Below are 19,874 nucleotides of genomic sequence, written 5' to 3'. Positions count from 1 at the left end.
TCGAGAGTCCCTTGGACTGCAAGGAGATCAGTCCTGGGTGTTCAGTGGAGGGACTGAGGCTGAAGCTGAAACTCCAATATTTTGGCCACCTGATGCGAAGAGTTGAGTCACTGGAAAAGAGTCTGATGCTGGGAGGGATTGGGGGCAGGAGAAGGGGACGACAGAGGATGAGATGGCTGGATGGCATCACTGACTCAATGGACATGAGTTTGAGTGAACTCCTGGAGTTGGTGATGGACAGGGAGGACTGGCGTGCTGCAATTCATGGGGTTGCAAAGAGTCAGACACGACTGAGCGACTGAACTGAACTGAAGCGGCAGGCTGACCACTGGGGGCTTTTGGAGTTCACTGTTCAGGTCCCACCTGCTCCTTAATCACTGGCTCCTTTGCTCCTGTTGGGAAGGGGGTCGTCTCGGAAGCTGTGAACAAGGTGAACCAAATGAGCCCGCATGTGGCCACAGCCCGGCTCGAAACTCACACCTTCGCTGTCCCTCCTGCGGCCTGGCTGGAGGCCAGCAGGACGCGCATGGGGCCTGTGGAGCCAGATTGGCCCTCGCAGAAGCCCAAGCTCGTCCCCGAGCGTGAGGCTGGGCCTCCGGGACCTCTGGGAGGATCAGGAGCAATCTAACAGAGCCAGGGGCTGCAGGGACTGGCAGGGTCCTCCACCGGAGCTGGCTGGGAGTGGCCTCGAAACCTCACGGGCTCTGGGCTTCCTCCCTCAAGGGGTCCGGGAGGGTCCCACGCTCACCACCTCAGCGCCCATGGCAGGGGCAGGGTGCCTCCAACAGGTGACCCCAGGCCCTCTCAGCTGTCAGAGGCGGTGATGGGTCCCATCCCACCTGGTTCAGGGTGGGACGGAGGGCCCAGCACCGCTGCCCTGGGTGCAGGTGGGCTCTTCTGTCTGGCCTGCAAACTCCCACCAGTCGGGACCACCCCGTGGGCACAGCAGGGGCCCAGGCTGTGGGGATCCAGCCCTGAGGGCTGGCTCAGAACTGAGTGCACGCTGAGGCACACAGGAAGCAGCAGACATGGGCACCCTGCCAGGCTGGGGGCAGCAGGCCGACACCCCGGGCCGGAGCTACTCGCAGCCTGCCGTGGCCGGCGCTCTGCCCAGGCAGGTCTAGGACATGGTCCCAACCTCAGCCCATGGCTCCGGCGTGTGGGCCATCCGTGCAGATGAGCCCAGGGGTGGACCTGCCCCCGCCAAGGAGCGCTGCCTCCGGGAAGCTCTGACGGACACCCGTCCAGCCAGAGCACAGCCCCAGCCACGCCAGCCCCTCCGACACTAACCCCCCGGTTACGCCTCCCGCACCAACCACCCCAGCCTCTCTGACACCGACCACACTGGCCCCTGCCGCCCCGTAACCTCGGGCAGAGCCGAGAGCGCTCCCAGTCTCCCGGACGGTGTGCCCCTAGTTCCTTGACACCGGACTCCACGTGGTTGGATGCGTGTGTGAGCTTAGTCGCTCAGTCCTGTCCAACTTTTTGAGACCCCACGGACTATACTCTGTCCATGGGATTTTCCAGGCGAGAATACTGGAGTGGGTTGCCAATTCCTTCTCCAGGCTTGACGCATGAGAAGAGCTCTAAGCCGGGGCCCATCCGACCCACCGCCAGCTCCGGACAGGAAGCTGGGAGACCAGCAACTCCAAGGAGGAGCACGGGGGGTCCCTTGGAGCTGGATGGGCATCTGGGAGGAGGCAGCAGGCACTCAGACTCACAGCGCCTCTGCTGGGAACCTGGAGCCCACCCATGCCAGATGACTCTGGAGCAGCAAGACCTCGGGTTCTGAGGCTGCAGAGAGGCCCCCGCTGTGAGCGAGGTGAGGCAGTTTCCATGGCAGCATCCAGATGAGGCCCCTAGGGCCTCGGGAAAGGGGTCCCTGAGAACAGAGAGACCCCGGGGACACACCCGTGGACGACGGTGGGAAACATGAGCCAGAATTTCATGCTGTGTTGCAGCCCTCAGGACGCCCGGCCTGGTGGCGCGGCCGCTCCCCTGCCGCCCAAGAGCCCGGCAGTATCCAGGTATCTGCCCACACTTGTCACGAAGGACCGGCCAGAGCCCCACATGCCTGGGCAAGGATCACACCTGCGGTCCCTGGGAGAAGACAGACCACCCGCCCCTGGCCTGTGGGGTGGCCTGGGCGTGCTGGTCCCTGCACGGGGTCTGGTCACAGCTCGGGTCCAGCAAAGACCCTCTCCCTCCCCTCACTGCCCACCCCCGGGCCAGCCATCCTGGGCTCACCCCACGGCCACTGGGCACTGCCCTCAGGAAGCCTGTGTCCTTCCCAGGCCCAGCTCTCGCCAGTCCCCGCCCAGACGACAACTCCTGAGCGATTTCCACGGGAAACACTCCATCCCCACATCTTTCAACCTTAACAGGTGGAGCATGATGAAAAACCATCCTTTCCCTAAATAATGTTACTTTCTCTTACGTGGGCTCAGGGGACAATTTTGATAAAATATATGATTCAAAACACTTTAAAGGAGCACACGTTATTTCCCGTGTGCTCACTAGCACGCCACCTACAACTGTGTCTTGGAACCATACAAACTGAAGAGACCAGAACGACAAATGGCCTTCGGGAGAAGGACCTCGCCTCCACCCTCTGGTACGTTCCCCCCCAGGGCGGCTTAGAGATGACACTTTCCCAGGGACCCCTCCAGGAAACAGAAAGCGTTTCACTCTAAACTGAAACTGTGTGTGTGTGTGTTTTAAGTCGGGGGGAAAAAGAGGGAAACGATTAAACAAGCAGGTAGGCGATGGACCATCGGGGGTGGCCAAAGGGCTGTCTTTGCCCGCTGTCGGCCGAGGGGAATGACGGCCTGCAGCTGGTGGGCCGGGGGCTCCTCCGCACCAGGTTCTGGCCTTTGCTCAAGCGCTTAGAGACCCCTGAGCTGGGGGAGGGGAGGGCTCAGAGCTCTCCAGGGCCCAGCCTGGGGAGGCGGGGAACTCTGGGGGCAGAACCAGACTGGACCCATTGGCCAGCCTTCTGGATCCCATCAGACTGACAGGGGATGAAGACACAGGCTCACGGAAGTGACCAGTTGGCATCTGATAACTCAATTATTCCAACTCGATCCTTTCAAAGCCCCCGGAACCTCTGACCTGTCCCACACAACAAGGCCTCTTTGTGTCTCTGCTTCAGATGGACGCAAAGCCGCTCCACTGCACAAAGTAACTCAGGAACCTCGAGTCCACTACATTTCTGAAATGGATCATCTCTGCCCCCCCCCAACCCCCAGAAGGCAGTACATACGAAGGGTGAGGACACAGGCGGTTTCCTAAGACTTGCCATTCTTTGCAAGAGCAGAAAAGCAGAAACAAGGCAATTTAAAGCTGACTCCTTTGTTATTAAGAAGCGCAGAACCTGAGTGGAAGCCCTCGCAATCCCCACCACCATCCCGCCAGTCAACCCCTCCCCCACCACAGGGGTCTGCCTGTCACTTCACGAGTGACGGACTACACGTGGAGGATCACGTCAAGCTGGAAAACAGCATCATGGTTTAAATCTACATAAAACCTCAAGACTTCATCGAAAATAAAAATACCCAAGAACAACGCTCAAAGACGTCACTCCCGCCATTGGGCGATGAATGTGAACTTCCTACCCATCACGGTTCGTGCTGTGAGGGTTTCATTCAAAGACATGCTTTTTGTTGTGTTTGTTCTATGCTTGTTTGTTTTGCTAGAGCCGGTGAGGAAATGATTCAAGGGAAACCGAGACCCAGCCCGGCCAACTCTGCTGCAATATTCTCGTTTTTTTACTGAAGATATCCGTGGTGTTAGAACTTTACACCTCTGCATTTCACCAGTCATAGACCTAATCAGACTGAAACCCTTTGCGCACTTCTCACTGACAAAGGGAATTAGAGGTCCCGCGTGGAAGCGGAAACCCTCCAGTGTCAATGGCGAACTTCTGTCACATACAAGCTGAAGCTAGACTACGTTTAAATTTTTCACAGGTGAAGAAAATGGAACGAAATTTATGACTGCTCTTACAAGTGATGTTTCTAAGTCCTGTGTCCTGATAACTTACAAGCAATTCACCAAGCCCCATGGGCGCCTCTTGTCCTAGAAGAGAAGGTCTTCCATGTCCGTCTGTGGAGGAGGGCATGGCAGCCCACTCCAGTATTCTCACCTGGAGATCCCAAGGACAGAGGAGCCCGGTGAGTCACAGTCCAGTGGGTCACAAAGCGTCGGACATGGCTGCGTGACCAACACACACACACACACGTCCCTCTGGCTGCGTGTCCGACTCTCTGTGACCCCACGGACTCTAGCCCGCCAGGCTCCGCTGTCCATGAGATGCTCCAGGCAAGAACACTGGGGTAGGTTGCCATTTCCTCCTCCAGGGGGTCCTCCCGACCCCAGGATTGAACGCGCATCTCCTGTGTTGGCGGGCGGATTGTTTACCACTATCACCAGCTGGGGAGCCCCCCATCTAGCTGGACCCACCTCTAGAGAGCACCACTGCTGACATCCCACCCCGTGAGGGGTTCGCCATCAGACCCGCTTCTGCGCTCCAGCAAACAGCAGGACACAAACGCCCCAGGCGTCCACATAGCAGACCCGAGCAGCACGGTGCACACCTGGCTTCGCCACACATACCATCCACAGGCCCCTGCCCCTGCCACACAGACTGGGGTGGGGGGTCCCCTCCATGCATGCCCGTCACACGCAGCCCTCACCCCCACACACCCCACCCTGGGATCTGCTGAGAAAGGGCTCCCCTAGATCAGCCCAGAAGCCCAGCTCAGAGTCCCTGGGGCCGTGTGACATGGGCCCACACAGCTTTTAGGGCTGTGCAGGCGGAGGAATGGATGAAGGGCCCCCGTGGCCTGGGCTCAAGTCCCTGTTGCACCCCTTCCCAGCTCAGTGACCTGAGACGACCTCTTGACGTCCCCAAACCTGATGAAATGACAGTATGGCAACAGGATCAGGGCCAGGGAGGTGTAACTGGTGAGGAGCCCTGAATGCACACTCAGCACGCATGAGCGGCCGCGGTCACACTCAGCACACACGAGCGGCCGCGGTCACACTCAGCACACACGAGCGGCCGCGGTCACACTCAGCACACACGAGCGGCTGCAGTCACACTTAGTAAACACGAGTGGCGGCGTGGGTCGGGTGGGGAGGAGACAGCCTCGTCCCTCCTGTGGGCACCCTTAGAGTCCACCAGGCCTCAGGAAGGGCCGCGGGGAGTCAGGCCCAGGCTGTTCGAGGCACACTCGGCCCGGAGACATGAGAGCAGGACTGCCTCTGATGCCCAACTCCAGCCCCAGCCAGGGGCGCCCACGACTGGCCACAGCAGGCTGACCCAGATGGTGCAACCAGGTGGGCCTTCACCTCGGGCCTGGGGCTGCCCATCGACAGTCAGGATGGAGCCCTTCTGCTCCCTGGGACCCCTCTTGGGAAAACTGGGCGGCAACACACAGATACATGTTGCTGTTGTTCAGTCCTTAAGTCGTGTCTGCCTCTTTGCAAGCCCACCATTGCAAGCCCTCTTTGCAGCAAGCCACGCTTCCCTGTCCTTCACTACTATCTCCTGGAGCTTGGAGTCGGTGATGCCATCCAACCATCTCATCCTCTGTTGCCCGCTTCTCCTCCTGTATGTATTTTAAGTAGAGAGGGTGAAATGTCCCACCTTGAGGCAGGTTGAGGTGAGGTAAGTCAGTGCAAACTCGATGCCTGGCTGGCTGGCGGGCCTCAAGCCAGACGCATGAAAGGGCCCACAGCAGCTTAGAGAGACTTAGCAGGAGTGTCGGCTTACAGGCAGCCATGCTGTCAGGGGGCCGGGTTGGGGCTCGGGGGCCCCGCTCTGAAGCGGGAGGCATGAAAGCCCGGGAATGCATTTCTGTCCCAGCCCAGACAGTGCGCTCAGCTGCCAGGCGGCCTTACCTTTCTGGGGGGCCACAGGCTGTCCCCGAGGAGCCCCATCACCCAGGAATGGCCCCCAAGGCCGGGCTGGGGCCACGGAACTGCAGGAAAGGTGGCTCTGGTCCATGGCCGTGGGCCCCTGGGAGGCAGCAGGGGACCCGGGCCCCAGGGTTTCAGAAAGCAGGAGTGGGGAGGCCATGCCTCGGGGCCCGAGGGCCAGGCCATCTGACGGAGGTGGCCAGGCAGATAGGCAGAGAAGAGCAGTGGGAGAGATGAGCAGGACTCCACCCGGAGGCCCACCAGAGGGAGGGGACAGGCGGGCATGGCAATCCTCGGGGTCATCCGAGCAGGAGGTTTCGGGGTCGGGCCACGCTCTGGCTGGACCCCTGGGACGGGCCAGGAGCTGGGGAGGCACCCACGAGAGGCTCGGCCGAAGTCAGCCCCCGGGGGGAGCGCGCGCGCACACAGGCTGGTCGTCCACGGTGGCTCAGGGCGCCCCCATCACAGGGGTCCGGGGCTCACGGTCAGACGGATCAGGACTGGCAGCTGCAGGGAGGGCGGCCCCCAACGCAGGCTCGGTAGTCTCAGCTCCCGGTCCTCAGTCCCTCCAGCTGCGGGGCCCATCACTAGGGAAGCCTGGCCCCCCACCCAAGGCACCCGAGCTTCCGGGGACCTCCAGCCACTCAGCGCAGACCCCAGTGCGCCAACTGCTTTGCATTTATAGCCACGGTAGCGTGGCTGTATCCAGGGGAGGCGTGTCTCCGTGGACGCTGAGTGATTTTAGACCATCTTCCCGCAGGGAAAACCCCGGCTGGGTGGCCGGCCCAGGACTCTCTCCGCTCTGGCTGTTTCCACCCCAGATGCGTTGACAGGAATAGCCCCTCCCCCCAAATCACAAAAACAGAGAAGCCATCTAACCCCGACACTGGGGGAGGGGGGTGGCTTTTCGGTTCATTCCAAGCAAAAGAAAAACAAATCTAAGTGTCACCACGGCCACTTTCCCAGGGCTCCCAGCTACCATGTGCCTGAAAGGCAGCCCCCAGAACAACAATGGGCACCCCTGAGCTCCAGACCAGCCCCGTGAAACTGACGTGCGAAGCGGGTAATTCAGGCCTCCCTGGGGTGGGGGTGCGGGGCGGGGGGTGGGGGGGTCTGTCTCTTCCAATCGGGGAGTGTTCTGGAGACAGGATCTCTGCTCGTGAAAGCAAGCAACCATAACATTTATTTCTTCCATATAACACTTCCTGTTTGCAAATCTGGTGACCGCATTTGAATCCATCATCGACAAGATCTTATTTTTAAATGAACTCAATGGAAAATTGTATTAAATATTTACAAAGGATTTTAAAAGACCGACACAGCTATTCCTCCCATGCACACAGAAACCGGGAGGGGGCGGGGCAGGGGGTGAGGGGAGGCCCGTTTTTTTGTGCAGAATGCTTGGGTAACAGGCATCTGCTTGGAAGCTGGTCACCGGGGCCAGCCTCTGACGCTGAGCACACAGCGACGTGAGTTCAGTGGACCTCAGGGGAAGATACGTTCTAATCTAGGGTGCTTCCTTATGAATTGGTTCCTAATGGGTGTTTTCCTCCAGGTTCTTAAAGAAAAGCTGTCCAGAAGACAGGTTTCGGTCCTCCAGCCTCCACTGCTCTGTCCGCCTGATGGGAAGTGACTGCAAGCGCCCCCGGCTGCACAAAAAGCCAACTATTTCTTCCACACAAACAAGGCCAGTCAGGGTGTCTGCACGCTGCCAGGAGGCTCTTCATTACAGCGTGCCTGCCCTGGCGTTCCCAGTTGGAGAGGATTCCAGCCACTCTCCACAGACAAATAAACAGCAAATACTTACAGGGGGGACAGCCTTGTAGAACCGATTCCTTAATCAACAGTTAAAGAAGCAAATTGGATTTGCCCTATCACACACACACACACACAAAAATGAATTCCAGATTGTCGCTTTTGTCTTAAGCACAAGAAGGTTGTCTTAGAGGCTTGGCTGGGTAATTTCATTTTAAAAGTATCTCTAAAATTTGACATCCCTGGGGATTTGCGGTTTTCTCCATCATTATATAACTGTAAACTTCTGGATGTTAGAGATTGGATAATTTCTTTCAGCTGGACCTGGCCTCCAGTGCCCTTGGCTGTTCAGGATGAGCGCCAATGGCTGGCTGGCGTTACCAGGCGGGCTTGGGAACAAGGCGAGTTCCCAGCAGGCACAGCCAAAGTTTTAGCGTGCGATCCGCTCCTGATTGATTTTCCTAAATACAGGTTCTCCTCGCTCGGCTCTTAGTTAAAGGAATGGTTAGAAATTCTCTGGACCAGCTGCGTCTAGGCCAGCAAGCAAAAGACGATGGAAACACACACGCAGCCTCTTTAAGCCTTTCGGGTTGGACCCCACAGAGCACCTTTTCTGTGCTGGGTTCTGTGGGACCATATGTTCACACGGCATTATGGAGAGAAGCTGGCCTCCAGCACGTGACAGGCCTGGGCCGGGAAACCCAGCCAAAACTGTTCAATGCTCGTGAAACCCACGGCAAGCAAGGTGCAGCCTGAAACTCCAGGGGTGAAACACACACCCGCCCCCAGCTTTCCTGCTTTTGCGTGATTTCTGAGTTGATTAACGTTTCATTTCTAGTGTTATGCTATCACAGCCTTTATGTTTTAATCCATTTCTCACAGCGTGGGAAAAGAAAAATATCATTATTCTAGTAATCAAGTTATTCCTGTGAAATCCTAAATAAAATGAGAATTTTATTAAAGATATTTATCTTATACAACAAGAACAAAATCAATTTGCACTGCTGGTCCAGCATCCCGTTACAATAACATTAAAATATACTGTTTATCTGGGGCGGGGGAGCCGTGTCTCCTCTCAGAGTGGTCAGTGGGGACAGGACCACCGTGCACTTCGTGCTCAACAGTGGCCTGGCAGCTGGACGTGGAGGAGAGCATTTTTATTGTTAATCAATGCCAATCAATTCTGAGCCTTGATGTTAAATAGGGATCAATACCACTGGCTGCAGATGAGATCTGATTTCAATTGGTGAGCAAACCTGCAGAAGTTTTTAATCATAAGGTAAATCAAGGCCTGGAACATAAGTCAGATGAATTAATACAGGCCGTGCAGGACCTCTCTCGCCACTGACCCAGCACAAGGAAATTTCTGTCATATTTCATTATCACTCTTAGGGCAAGCTGAAGGCAGCGTTTGGGGAGCGCTTTCTGAGTGGGAGCTGGAGCGCCCCTCGTGCGGCTCGCCGTCCCCCTGCAACTGCAGGCAGCTGGCCCGCTGAGCATAGTTATACGTGTGCCCCATGAATCTCATTTTATGCGATTAAGACCCATAAAAATTCAATAGCTTTTCTTCTGCAATTCACATCTTACCTGGTGAAATATCATAAGAATTTCATTATCTTTGCAGCTGTTGCCTAGGATCAGGCAAAGGTTATTATCCTCTTCGAAAACACTATAGAATATGTACGAAAATGTCAGGAGAACTGGGCATTTAAAGCTTGATTTTTTAAAAGAAAAACACTGTCTGAAGTTTAGAATAAACTGTACTTGACATTTATGGACCATGATGCATTTCTTGGTAAACTGATTTTGCAAGGAAATTCTTTGAATTCGACTCTCTGGCTGGATTGTAAAAGGAAAAGGAAAAATGGGGGGGGGGATGCTGGGGGTGGGAGCAGGGGGGTGGAGGTAAAGGTGAGAGAGGCGGCGGGTGGGGGGGTGGGGGTGGAGGCCACCACGCAATTCAAAGCTGAAGGCCGCCCCCCCTCCCGCCCCCTCCCCCCACCCATCCACGTCAGACCATGCAGGGTTTTGTAACCTTTCAGATAACCATCCCGGGGAAGATAACTCGGAAGAACCCTAACCGATTGCCAGGGCCTAATCCTATGGATCATTCAGGCCCGTTTAAAGCATTTGAAGAAAAATGGCCAGTGCAAAGAAGGTGATTGATCAGAAAGCTCTGTAAATCACGCGGATTCGGTACAGTCCTCGGCCTCCACTGCTAGGGTTCCATCTAGGATGATAAATTAGCATTAGATGGGACCTAATGAGTTTACTAAACATTTGGGATTTGTGCTAATAAACTGGCTGGCTGTGAACTCGCAGAAGCAATGAGCAATCCCGGGGCTCCCTCTTATCTCTGTACATGACAGTTAAACCACGCTTCCAATCTGCGATCAATTCATCATCCGACACCATTGTACATTCTTCACAAAAAGATAATTACTGCTTCCCTGGATCAGAACACTCATATTTCCTTGGAATTGCAGGTCTTGATAGCAGGCACTGTCACCACCTCCTCCGAGCCCCACTATACAGCTCTATTTATGATCATTATTTTCGCCTAAACAAGCCTTTTTCCTCAACTTGATAACGAAACCCGCTATGATGAGAAGGGAACAGTTAAGGCATTGTTTCCTCTGTGGAGTGCTTCTACGTTTAGTGGAGGCCGCTGACAAATATTTTATTCAGGGCATTAGTAAAAGTTTCCACTCGTTAGAAGATATCGCTTCCATTTCCTTCAGGAAAAAAAAAAAAAAATCCTGTTCCCCGGCCCTGATTTGTTCAAACACAGAAAAGGAGCAACAGTGAAGCAAGTGTATAACAGAGAATAAATCAAAACATGATTAAAAAGGCCGGAGCGGTTTTCAAATCACATGCCCCTGGCGTTGCTGCCTCCAGGCCTGTAAGACCCTCTGTCCCCGCCCCGCGCGGGGCTGCCCAGCAGACTGGTCAACTCTGTTTGACCCCTAGCACACGCAATAAATTACTATAACACACAACTCTGAAACAATGTAAATTAGTTACTGCTCACAGTCTAATAAATGGGAACAAATGTGTTTGGGGCTGGAGTAGGGTTCTGGATGCTCTAATTGCTGGGAATAATTATAATGGGTCTTAGGAAACATGGGCAGCAGTCACTTGTCATGACAAACGCCCCTGGCCCCGCAAATGTGCTTCTGACCACAGGACTTGTAAAAGCCAATTTTTTTTTCCCCTTCAACTTAAAATACACTTAGAGACCTTGCCTTATTCACAATCATGTGTGCAGGTCCTTTTAAAACTATAAAGCCAATCTCTTGTGTCATACTTACTATTCAGAACCAGGGCAAGTTTATTTTTACTGTAAAGCTTTTCTTAGATTGTCACTGGCCTGCTACAGGCTCCATGAGAGCGGCGATTCCAGCACAAAAGCTTGGGTGACCAGCAGAAGACGCGGAGAATCGGTCGTTGGCCGGGGCAGTGGAGGACAGAGGACAGGGGCTCTTTCTGAGCCACACCTCTGGATGGGAGACCTTGCCGTTTATTACCTTGCGTAACTCATTTATTTGTTCAAAGGAATGATCTTTGGGGAAAGGGCTGTTATATTTAGAAGCTGCTTGTCAAATTTAATAAATGATAGTTATTGCCATTTTTCTCCCCTGAAAGCACTTCCCCAGATCCTTCCTACCTTTCCCTGGGGCCCCCGCTGGCCAAGGACCAACAGGCAGCCGCGCCTCAGTAACTGATGGCTGCTGCCCGGTGGCCGGATCCGGCCCGCGACCTCGGACCTCGGGGATGAGCTGCCCGTCTGACCCAATCCCCCACTTATTTCCTGACCCAATCTTCCTCATGTCAGAGGACGAACCGCTTCATTGAGAAAATGGAAATGTATGGGGAGCTCCCTTTGGCAGCATTTCCAATCACCAAATCCCAGGAAGGAGACATGGGGAGGCTGCCGGGGCCACCCCATCCCCGCGCACTGATCTGATTTACAAACCCTTCCTAATGCGAAACAAATGCTGTGGGTGTGAACTCATACTTAACCATAAAAACCCTTGCCTTACTCTGTCTCGTATTAAATACCACATATAACTCTCAGCACGCTTTATGTTGTGTTTTACTGACAGCAATGGCTAAAGCCGGCCTAACATTTTGTTTGGCAATTAGGAAAATTTGTAGTTTAATTTATTAAACCAAAAAAGCCAACAACTACACTCAGGGCTGAATTCATTCTGCCTTTTATGCCACAGTGTAGCACATCTGCCTTCCCAATAATTTCATCATTCTCCTTCTATGGCCTGTGTCATTTAAATATTCCAAAAAAATATTATTTAGGGGGAAAAACAACTTTGAAAATAAGCACAATTGAGTCATGTCATGTCAGTAACTTCTCGGTGAAAAGCTGAAATGTTGTCATTTCTTTGGAAAAAGGAGTCAACTATTTCATTTAAACACAGGGCGGGACATGCAAACTTCCAAAATGACAAGAAGTCCATGAACAACATTCAAACGTCAAAACACTATGTACTGCCATAGGCTCAGGAGTTCATCCCCAAAACACCCAGACAGCAAGTGAAAGGAAAAACATTGTCCAGAAATCTTTCAGAAGAAGAAAAAAGGGAAATTCATAAAGTCTTGCAGTGGCTATGGGGCCACAAAAACAAATGGAGGAAACTTAAATGTACATTCCTAAGTGAAAGAAGGCAGTCTGAAAAGGCAGCATGCTTGTAGGATTCCAACCTACAGTTGGAAAGTATGACTTTCTGGAAAAGGAAGAACTATGGAGACAGCAAGAAGATCAGAGGTTGCTGGGAGGGGAGGGGAGGGAGGGACAGAGAGCCAGCACAGAGGATCTTTAGGGCAAGGAAAGAAATGATTCTGCAGGAGACTACAATAGCAGGCACACGGCACCAGGCGTCTGTCAAAAGTCACAGGATATAGAACACCCGGAGTAAACCCTAATGTAAACTATGGACTTAGTCACAACATATCCACGTTGGCTCAGCCACCGTGGCCACGCACCTAAGGCAAGATGGCACCAAGAGAGGAAGGGGGGTGTTAATACGGGGGTCTAACTTCTACCCATGTTTCTGCAAATCTAAAGCTGCTCTAAAAAATAAAGCCTATTAAGTTCTTCTAAAAATACTGTCAAAGCACTTGGGAATCCACATTCAAGTGCAGAGGAAGAAAGGCTGGCTTGGCATGGACCATCCCTGGGGTGGGCATGGGTTCAGTGTCCTACCCGACGGCCACCCGCTCCCTGGCATCGGCCTGTGTCTCTGGCTTTCTGCCTGGCCACGGGAGGTCATTCTGTGGAGCTGGACATGCGGTTCTAAGCCATAACACCTTAGAAGGTGCATCTGCATGAAGCTGGCAGAACAGCAAGCAGGCACCTATCGACCACAGCCCCCTACGCTGAGAATCTTGGAAAACTTTAAGGACCCTTAAAGAGGAACCCCGTGCTCCTCAATAGGACTGCATCCGCGACCCCTCTCCTGGGTCAAGGGGCTTTTGTGGGATGCTATTGAAAATAAAACGGGGTGCCCTCCCCCCACCCAGGGGTTTTTCTGCACGGGCCCTGTTTCAGCCCAGAGTTGAGGTGGCCTGCCGCCCACCCTGCCCATCATCGAATCCCACACGCGCAGTGCACAGACGTCAGTCACCCTCAGGTGGCCCCTCCAGCATCCAGACTGCTCATCTTTGTGACCCTGTCCCCGCATGGCAGGCTTGGACGGTGCAGGTCGGCTTCCCTCCCCCAGCTCGGGGAACCCGTCATCACAAGGGCACACGTTTTTCACCAGGCTTTCGCCTGGCTGCTTTAACATGGCACCCTGCCCTCAACTGCTTTCTGCTCTGAGTGAAGCAACGGGCAGAAAACCCAGGCGACGAGGGAGGAGGCGGGGCGGGGCGGGGCGAGGCGGGGGCGCGGCCGCGGCCTCGGGCAGCGCCGGCCCCTCCCCAGATGCGCGAGCCGCTCGGCCGCGCACGGCAGAGACTGTCTGGAGCCGACTCCTTCCGCCAGCGGGGCCTGGGCTCCGGGTCCTACACCACCACCCCTGGAGCCCCTGCCTTTCCGCACATGTTAAACTCATTTCCTCGTGAATTACTGGGGAAGCCAGGCGCCCCCCGCCCCCCCCGCTCCGCTGTTCTGAGGGTGCCGGCCATCCACTCTGGCACCACGGCCCCGCGTGCATTTTGAGCATTTTCTAGCCGAGCAACTTCCAGCGAAGGCATTACAGAGGGATATTTTTCATTTGTTTTTGTTTTTAAAGGGAAGGGGAAATGAGAGATTCAAAAACAAGCAAAATACGAAAGAGCTGCCCTATTACCTGCACCCCCCACCCCCCACATCCAAGCCTCTGCACCGAACTGTTTGCAAACCCACACCATGTATTAGGTTGACAGATACACTGATTTCTCTTAATCAACAGTTCTGCAAACAGTTTTCTCCGGCTTCTACAATCTAATGAACGCTAGTTACCCCCAAGTCTGAGGAGCTTATAAAATACGACCGAGAAAACCCATAACACATAAAATTCCTCTGCTTATTTTCCTAAATTATAGCCATATTTTTATTTGAAAGCATTAATAATACCAGCATAATGTCTCATTATATAGAGTTTTGACCACAAACATTTTTGGGAGATTTGCTCCGAAGATAAACAAACAAGAGGCACTTGTGTGCCGGCGCAGTGACGGAGTGAATGGTTTTCATTTTCTCCGAGTGTAAGCTCCAGAAGCTTTGCCAAGTACAGGTTAAGCTCCTTGAGTTTTCACTTCCTGTACCCCGACTTGTCAATCACTTCCTGTCTGCAAGGACAATTTCCATCATTAGAACTGGGGATTTTTATCTCCTGCAACGTGCCTCCCATTGCCACGGTGAGTTTGAATTCTGATCAATTATTCACCACCTTTGAAAGGTAACCGAAAGTCACCTCATCCACGGGCACCGCCTCTCTGAGGCCAGGGTCCCCGTTCTCCCTGGGGCAACCCTAAATGCTCTGACAAGGCCAGCCTCTCCCGCTTTCTTCACAGCACGAGAAGGCCTCTGGCCAGCCCCAATTATCTTCTGGTGCACAGAGAGTAATTATTTGCTTCCTGTAAGCATGCGTAACAGAACCCGGAGTTTGGACGGCTTTCCATAAGGTAATCCAATTCATCCAAACCATCCTAACACAATTACAGGCACTGGCGATATCTTTGCTCTTCACCTGATAAGCCTGCCGCAGAGGCGCGGGATGGCTTGCGTCAACATACCTCCTGGACTATAGCTTCTGACAGCCCCGGGCCGGCCCCTCCCCTCGCCCCTGTATCTTCCTACCGGCTCCCGGCAGGCAGCTTCTCCCTGCACAGGCAGACAAGCATCAGGGCTGCTTCAGAGTGCTGCGGAAGTCCTGACGGGTGTGTGGCTGGTTTTAAAACCCGGCCTTCAACGGGCCTGGCCATGGAGTCCTCAGCCAAGCCAGGCGGCCATAAATCTCTGCAGGCCTCCTGGGCCTCGACCAGAGACGCAGGCCTGGCGGTGGCTGCCCAGCCGTGGCCGGCGAGTGCACGCTGACATACAGTGGCGGGCAGCCTCAGACCTAGCGTGTGTGATGTCAACTCTCTAATCTCTGTGCTTCCAGGGAGAAAACATACAAAGTGGGGACTGTTCCTGGTGTCTCCCCGTTGAAATGAAAGCATGTCATTGTGGCTCAATAATGCGGCTCTTCCTTTTCTGTTTATTTTCAGAAGTTTATGGGGAAAAAAAATGTTTAAAGGCTGAATGAGCACGCTGAACTTTTTGCCTCTCTCCACTAGCGTGCCAGGGAATAAAACAGCCATTCACACCTGAGCGCCGAGAAGCCAAATGGGGCCAGTGCCAGGCAAAATCAGATTCTTTGTAGCCACGTCCGCTCATCCAAAGTGTGTTTTCACCTTGCCAAATTTCTAGCCAATATTTTTCCTTCGCTGAAGCTCCAATGTATTAAAACAGATCCTGGACCAAACAGCGTCTCAAACACACAGCCAAGATCCAGAGAAGGACTCGAGGATCCCAAGCCTGCCGGCTGATAATTATACTCACATCCTTCAGAAAACCGAGAAGGAGAAATTAACACCAAACTACACTGTTTTCATTGCCTTATGCAGATGAAATGACAAGTTGCCGTTTAAGAAGTTAATAAACAGTCTCCGTTTTGCAGGTTATCCAAATGCTACTGCCTAGAAAACCTTGGATCCCTAAATGATGTGTAATTAAAATTATTTTTAAAATCCTCCTTGACAGGCCGGGGCTTAGCCAAAATGTAAATGACATTAAAGAAGACAATGAATTTAATTTTATTTAATGTCCCTTTTTGCAGATCCTCATTTACATAGCATTTTTAACAAAAGCGTTGACCTTATAAATGCTGGCATTTGTACAGCTCCCTCGGAGTTGGATTTAATCACGCTCGTGCAAAGCCATGAGGGAGGGAGCCTTAAGTTCTCCGCTTGGAGATGGAGAAGGAATAAAAACATTGGGACTGGTCAAATGTTTATCCTCCCCGCTTCTGAAAACAGCCTGACAAGAAGATGTAAGGGGCTAGGGAATAGCCCGGTGCTGTTTGTAAGGCTTGGTAATAATCATACATAATCGTTTGGAAATATAGCTAATAAAAAATATAATGAGTGTTCAGCAAAATCGGCATTAGGCCCAAATTACATGATATTAATACTTGAACAGGTGCAGAAAGGCGCTTTAAATGAGGTAAATGAATAAAATGTCCCAGAGCACAACTGTGTGTGCTGACAAAAAGTCAATGCTATGAATAATTCAGCGAGGACCGCTGCCAGCAGAGGTCGGCTCTCTTTGACCTTTGTGACAGGAAGTGAAAGGAAACACTGTTGACTAAGAAAAGAGAGGGAGAGAGAGAGAAAAAAAGAGAACCTCCGATCGGGTCCTCGGCTACCGTTCTGCCATCCCTTTAAAGGTGTAAACCTAAAACTTGTAAATGAATCAAAGGCAGGCTCTGGAGGGCTGCTGGACGGTGCGGGGAGTTGAACGCGAGGCCAGTTAGCGCATCCGAAAGACCATGTGAAATCGCAGACAATGAGAGGTTAAGTCAATAATATTTCTCTACACCCCAGTGTCAATTATGTATAAAAAAAATCTGAGGTCAGCTGAAAAGTATTTTCAGAGCCCACAGGGTTGAAATTTTGTAACAGCTGTTAAATATGACAAAACTCCCCCCACCCCCTTCAAACTAAAGCTATTCCAAACTCTGTATGAAAGAAAATGGGATAAACAGATGTCTGGCTTCCAGACAGGAAAGTAGGACAGACTTGGAATGATAAGTCTCGAAAACTCCATAGGCCCATGCCAGATTTACCGGGGAGGGGCATTGCCCGCCGCAGAGATGCCAGCGAGTGGGGCGCCGTAGACGACACCATCTGGACCCGCCCCGCCGAGCGAGCACACGGTGTGCGACCCACGTCCCCGCCGCCCCCCTGACCGGCCTCCACCTGGCAACAGCTGGACCCTGCACCTCTGCTCCAGTGCGGTCCGGCCCAGGAGGGGAGGCGGCCGAGTGGACCCTCCCTGGCGCTCACAGAGGGTCCAGGAGACACCGGGGTGGCACGGGAGGAGGGTGGGAGGCAGAGCGTGGTTCTGGTTTAGCAGCTACACCAACATCCTGTAATCATTCACAGGCCTTGGAATGTACGGCTGAAACAGGAGAGATTTATCTGCTCATAGTTGGGATCTGCGGACAATGGGTGTTCCTAATGAAGACCATCTGCTTTTGTGTTTTCCCAGAAAACATTATTCCATGAGGAAAATGATACTCCCACCCTTTTCAGCAATACCCTAAAAAAAATATGTGTGTATAGATCCGTGCACGTACACATGGGGTATATCCATAAATGAGGGTATGCGTGCATGGGCGTGTGCACATACACACACATATACACACGTGTGCGGGTGTGTGCACGGGTGTGCACACATGCATATACACGTGTGAGGCTGTGTGCATGGATGTGCAAGTGCGCGCGCACACACATGCACGTGCCTCTGCCTCCCTGCATCTGGCTCTCTGCACCTCACCACCATCTACCCAGCTGCTGCTTCTGCAGCATCTCCTGTTTTGACTTTGCAATGCTATGTTTCGCTTTTACCCTATCAGTCATTACATTGTTTTAAATACACCCCCCATATAATTATATTTGTGAAGCTATTAAAAAAAGGCACTGTTTTACGAGAAAAAATACAGTTAACATAAGTGAAACCTTCACCATAAATTATAAGGGTTTTGTAATGTAAAATATCCTCATTCCCACCCCCCTTCTTTTTGACAGAGAGGTCTTCCATGCTGCTCGTGAGGATTTAATGCTTCTAAAAGATAACTAAACTGAATTGTGTAATTAATTGACTTAAGGCATCAGAGTCTATAGAACGTGATTTCCCTGTCGGAGCGCGAAGCCCATTCTCTGTTCTCATAACACAGACAAGCAGTCTCAATGAGCCGGAAGAGGCTTGGTGTGGGTTAGAACGAATGTGGGCCCATTGATCTCAATTCAGGTTGGAATTATTGGTTTATATCCTCAGGACAAATATGCCTTATCTGGTCAGAACCTGCTAAATGTATCCAAAGGCCACGAGGAGCCGGCAAAGCACATTGTATATAATTCTTTTTTAAGCCAACTAACCAAGTGATGACATTGCTGACAGGGACCTGTAGACTGACTCACCAACCTGATGGGGTATTTTATTCTGCAATACTCAAGAGAAAGCCCAGGCTAGAACTCAACATGAGCAACTAATTTCAGGAGGCAACACACACGCCACAGAAATGATTATCATTATGAAACTGAAACGCATCTCAGTTGCAAAAGACCACATCACTCTGAAGATATTTCCCTCCTATTGGTATTTTTCTTTCTCTGCTTAACACAACTTGCCCTAGTGAACACTAAACTCTTCGTTTTCCGCCCCCTAGAAATACGCCTGAAACTGGAGACTGTGCCAAAACTACAATCATTTCACAAAGATTTACATCGAGCAACAAAATGCAAGCGGTATTTGTCATGATGAGTGACAGCTCTCTTAAGAATGCTAAAAATGCACATTCTGTCATTACATAAAGCTATCCTTACCTTAAAATCCCTACCATGGAAGGTGATTAAAATTCCTATAAAATTGTCATATCTTGGAATTTAGAAGCAGAGCAGATTTTTCATCAATAATTAAGACCTCCAAAGCATTTATGCCTGGCGTAAATGGAGCTGCAATCCTCCTTATTCAAATAAACTTGGTAAACCCATTAGCCAAATGTTTTTACATTTTTTGCCCCCTCTCATGCTTCCAGAATATCAAATGATCACATACCTCTCTTAGGTTAGAGAGCTATCAGTAATCTCCGCACATATTTTAATTAACCAAATATAAGACAGCATTTATTCAGACAAGAATTGAAGAGAGCATTTCTGTATATCTAAGGAAGTTGTTTCCATCATGTGATAAAAACAGTATCAAGAGTCATTCAGTATCAACAGTCAATAAGTGATTGAACATCGCATAAACCAAAAGTGATTTTGAAGCAAACGCACAGCATCCAAACTGTTAGTTGAGTCAACATGGCTACTTCATTACCATACCATGCTAAAACCTCACGAGTTAAAAACAAGTCATCTTTTCATAATTTATAAACAGCACAAATTGAGGAAAACTCAAAAGATGAAACCCTTTACCATCCTGCATTTCGAGCACACACGCACTGCCCTTTCAAGCATGTTATACTCAGACAAGATTCCAATAGCTGCTCAAATACTTTTTGCCATTCAAAAAAATAAATTCAGTCACAACACTCCAAGGCCGTAAAATTTCCATAGCCACAACACTGAAAACAAATATAATTATATTGATTTCTGTAGTTCGAGTCCTATACAGTGTTGAACTTGTTCTCAATTGCCTGAGTGACGGCCACAACTGGTCAACCCTATTTGATTACTAATAAGAGAGCTGTCCCTTCTGTCAGATACCGAACATTCTCCACTAAGCAAACAGCTATTCCAGCTAGTTAAACATTAGCATTGCTCTCCACTGGTGGCGCATATTTCTTTAGGCTTAACTCATAGAGTTTTCCGGGTTTAATTTTTCAGACACTGGACAGCAAAGTTCATGATCAAAAGATAACTTTGTAATGAAAGCTGCTGAAATTCAACCCTTCTTCAAAACAGTCTGAACCTCTGCTTCACAAAAG

General features: G+C 51.5%; 1 protein-coding gene across 8 annotated transcripts in view; it reads right to left on the bottom strand.

The window, feature by feature from the left end:
* The window catches only part of EBF3 (early B-cell factor 3), a 119,332-nt gene that overhangs the window by 91,657 nt on the left and 7,801 nt on the right, over positions 1 to 19,874 (bottom strand). The gene's annotated exons all lie outside the window — the stretch shown is intronic.

This window comes from Capra hircus, chromosome 26 (genome assembly GCF_001704415.2).
Source record: "Capra hircus breed San Clemente chromosome 26, ASM170441v1, whole genome shotgun sequence".
In the NCBI taxonomy this organism is placed as follows: Eukaryota; Metazoa; Chordata; class Mammalia; order Artiodactyla; family Bovidae; genus Capra; species Capra hircus.
The sequence above is the reverse complement of the archived record's forward strand: the minus strand, read 5'-3'. Positions and strand labels throughout refer to the sequence as shown.